Genomic DNA, 4,764 nt, shown 5'->3' on the forward strand with positions numbered 1-4,764 from the left:
ATTTTAAATTTAAAATTAAATAATTATCTAAAATTAAATAATTTTTTTAATCTATTTTTTATATGGTTCACAATTGTCATCGTTTTCCCATACATTCTCAATTAAAAAACAACAACCTATGTCAGAACTTTGCCCGTAAACATTACGAAAATTTCTTTTGTTTACAAAAGACTTATAATAAATTAATAATTAACTTTAGATCTTTATATATTTTAGGAAAATACCTAAGTTTATTTTATTGTACTTTTGTATATATATACTTAGGTTATTTATATTTTTCAAAATACTAATCAAATTGAAGAACAATCAACAAGAACAAATTTGCCGTGCAAAAAGTAGCATTTCGTTGTCAATTAACTGCTTAAACTTCCATTATGAAACCTCTTAAATTATTGAAACTAAACAAGCTTCCATTGATACGTCAACAAAATTTTAACAAAACTCAAAATACCAAGACTACAAAATACTAAATATGTATGTTCCCTAAAGAAATAATCCGGGAAGGAAAATTGCTCGGGAAGCAAAGAAAACATAGAAACAACTCACTGCCTATTCCCAGCCAGTGAGAGCAACACCTCCAGGTGCAGGAACGGAAGCCTGTGGAGCTGGAACTGACTCTCAATCACCTGTAGCTGCGGATACAAAAGAACTTAGGTCAAATAAATTGCCATCACATTTTTCGACAGAACTATGTTAAGGCGCATAGATTTTCTTGCATATCGAGGGAGAATGATTCAACACAACAATCCAGAGTTATTTTGACTATAACATATTAGAAGCAAATACAACAATTATGTTGCATCAAATTTAACAGACTAATGGGAGAACAAATACAAAGACTTGATAGACAGAAAATTTCAATAGATAAGATTGAACTTAAATCACACATGTGACTAACAGATCCATAGTGGAAACAATTATTCTTACCGGCGTCTGGGGCCCAGTTAGCAGGAGCAGCTACAATGGGTTGTTGAGGAACTGGTTTAGTCCAGGATTGTTTAGCTGTAATAGACCCCCATGCCCCATCAGTTGCAGGGAAGCTGGCAATGCCAGCAGCACCAAAATCTTGAATGCATATTCTGGGGCAGCTGGTAATTCCTCCTCCTCTTGTTGCTTGGCCTCTTCAGGATCTCTATAGAAGAATAAATCCACCTACACATGAAAAGTTGACATAATGTAGCTAAGGTTCAAAGGAAACCACATAATAAGACTAATATCTTTTGTTAAAATATGAAATTTTTTACACCTGTATGTACTACAAGAAAGATTGTTCTAAATAAGTGCATGCAAGATCAGACACTTACAATGCAGACATTGGGAAACACAATAAATCTAAAAGTGCTACAAAATAATAATAGTTCAATCCGTTAAGAGCAAAAATTAGTTTACCATCACGTCCCACTTAAGCCCCGGACAAATAGTACCCCTCATCTACAGAACCATTCTTGCTAATAACCAAACCAGACAACCAATATTGTGCTTCCCCTTATTATTGGCAGGAATGCCAACATCAACATAGCGCATCGGAGAATCAGTGTCACAGAAGGCAATGGTCGGAATATTTCCAAGAGCACCTTCCTTAATGGGTTGCACATATTTTTTTGAAAAAAAAATAGAAAAACAAACCCAAAATGAGATCTAATAACAAAATTTCAAACTCCCATAAAAAACATATTGATAGTTAATAGTGAAAGAAGTGAATAACATAAGGGGCACCAGATGATCAGTCCTTGGATCAGTCAGAATGAGTAGACGAGGCTCGTTATAGGATGTTTCATTTGATTAGTGAATGTTCCAGGAGTGTGCCTTCCAGCAATTGCATTCACACCAGTGTATTGTGCAAACTTAAGGACAACTCTCTGACCATATGGCCTAGTAGACTGAACAATGATATCCTGCGGGTTTTCAATTGCAACAATAATCCTAGCAGCAAGTTGGAGCTTCTCCCATGTCTTGCCAAGGTTAATTATGTAAATACCTGGGAACAAGGAATACGAAAAATCAACCAAACATAAAAATTCTTTCATTTAGCAGCTGAAGCATCGGAAAGATAACATAAATGTTGAGGTTTGACAAGTTTTCATTTTCATAAGCTCTATCATAAAATTATGATAATAAGTTGTTTTAAACACAATGTGGTCATACAAAATACACTTACTCGTATCAAAATTCTGATTAGAAATTAAATTGACTCTTTGAATAGACAACACGAAACAAATAAAGAAAAATTGACAAACCACTAGGGGAGGGCTGGAGAAGAGGACGGCGATACAACAGAACTCAGAGAAGAGGATGGCGGGTCGGCCGCGATCTTGGCTAGACAAAGGTGGCAATGCTTGAGACGGAGAGACTCGACGGTGGCAGAACTCATGAGACCAAGAGAAGGTGGAGCTTGAAGGGCGGTGAATTGTAGATGGCGAAGCTCAAGGCGCAGTTAATCACAAACGGCAGAGCAGGAGCTTGAGGAGTTGTGAATGGTGGATGCTGTGTGAGACTTGAGTGTGTGAGGAAGATTCTTCCACTCAGTGGCTTGATGGGAAAAAATGGGATATATGGAGAGTCGATTATCGAAGTTCAGAATCTCCTGCCATTTTTTTCAATTTTCGGCTTGGAATATCCTTAGGATTCTTTTTTAAATAAATAAAGTAAATATATTAATTACCAAAATATGTATTTACCACCCTTTTTACCGAAAAGCATCACATCACTTATGTCGTTTATAGTATAAACGAAATAAGTTAACACGTATCTCGTTTATACTATAAACAAGATAAGGCTAGAGATGACGTGGTTGTATCACGTTTATATACGTATTGTGTAACGGACTTATCTCGTTTACAGTGTAAACGAAATACGTGTTAACTTACTTCATTTGCACTGTAAACGAGATAAGTGGAGCGGATGCCTATATATGTATCTCGTCCACAGCATCCCTTTTTTTCCTTTGTCTTTTTTTTATTCATGTAGCCGACTCCACCTAGTAGGACAAGGCTTTGTTGTTGTTTTCTCCCACCTTTAACCCTTTTTAATTATATTTCTGAGTTACTCGAAGAATATGGCGTGTGCTAATAGCCATGATGGAGACATTAACAGACTCAATGCGACTTGGCACATTGCAGGGGCAGAGGACTTTGAGGTTAGTATTGTTTTCCCTTTTTATGGTTATGTTTTTGCATAGATGTTGCTCCCTAATTAGGGTAGTTTTACGTAGGTAGTATGCAGTACATGTTAAGATCGGCTTAAATGTTAGGATATGATGTTAGGTACACGTTAAATAGGATGTTATTGATTTAGTTGTTAATTAAGGTTATTAACTTAGGTTAGAATTTGTTTAAATACACGGATATGATGTTAGGTTTAAATGCTAGTATGCTACGTTATTATTAAGCATATGTTTATTAATGTAGTTATTAATTTAGGGGATTGACAATTTGTAATAAACGTAATGACATAGCAAAAGTTTTATGTCTCTATACTAAATGTCTAAGTAAGTTGTTTATTGTGGAGTTTTGTTGTCACTTAGACTAAATAATCTATACAGATGGCAGATTAAGTCAACACATTTACTTACTAATTGACAAGTACATCTGTATAGATTATTTAGTCTAAGTGACAACAAAACTCCACAACAAACAACTTACTTAGACATTTAGTATAGAGACATAAAACTTTTGCTATGTCATTAGGTTTATTACAAATTGTTAATCCCCTAAATTGATAACTATATTAATAAAAATATGCTTAACAATAACATAGCATACTAGCATTTGAACCTAACATCATGTCCGTGTATTTAATCAAATTCTAACCTAAGTTAATAACCTTAATTAATAACTAAATCAATAATATCGTATTTAACATGTACCTAACATCATATCCTAACATTTAAACCGATCTTAACATGTACTGCATACTACCTACGTAAAACTACCCTACTTAGGGAGCAACATCTATGCAAAATCATAACTATAAAAGGGAAAACAATACTAACCTCAAAGTACTCTGCCCCTGCAATGTGCCAAGTCGCGTTGAGTCTGTTAATGTCTCCATCATGGTTACTAGCACGCGCCATATTCTTCAAGTAACTCAGAAATCTAATTAAACAAGGTGGTAGAAAACAACAACAACAAAGCCTTGTCCTACTAGGTGGAGTTGGTTACATGAATAAAAAAAGTCAAAGGATGAAAAGGATGCTGTGGACGAGATACATATATAGGCCTCCGCTCCACTTATCTCGTTTACAGCGTAAATGAAATAAGTTAACACGTATCACGTTTACACTGTAAACGAGATAAGGCCGTTACACAATATATGTATAAATGTGATACGACCACATCTTCTCTAGCCTTATCTCATTTATAATGTAAACGAGATACGTGTTAACTAATTTCGTTTATACTATAAACGAGATAAGTGATGTGATGCTTTTCAGTAAAAACGGTGATAAATACATATTTTGATAATTAATATGTTTATTTTATTTATTTAAAAAAGAATCCTAAGAATAATCCAAGCAGAAAATTAAAAAACAGAGGTAGGGAATTCTGAAATTCGATAATCCACTCTCTATATATCCCATTTTTTCCCATCAAGCCACTAAGTGGAAGAATCTTCCTCACACACTCAAGTCTTACACTGTGTCCATCATTCACAAATCCTCAAGCTCCTACTCCGCCGTCTGCGATTAACTACGCCTGGAGCTCCACGGTCTGTGTTTCACCGGGCCTCGAGCTTCGCCGTCCACGATTCATCGCGCTTTAAGCT

General features: G+C 35.2%; 1 pseudogene; it reads right to left on the bottom strand.

Annotated features, from left to right (window-relative positions):
* Positions 1 to 549: 549 nt before the first annotated feature.
* Positions 550 to 4,072, bottom strand: LOC107647299 (small ribosomal subunit protein uS2-like; annotated as a pseudogene).
* Between the last annotated feature and the right edge of the window lie 692 nt (positions 4,073 to 4,764).

The sequence above is a fragment of the Arachis ipaensis genome, chromosome B6 (assembly GCF_059453495.1).
Source record: "Arachis ipaensis isolate K30076 ecotype BB chromosome B6, ASM5945349v1, whole genome shotgun sequence".
NCBI classification, from domain to species: domain Eukaryota; kingdom Viridiplantae; phylum Streptophyta; class Magnoliopsida; order Fabales; family Fabaceae; genus Arachis; species Arachis ipaensis.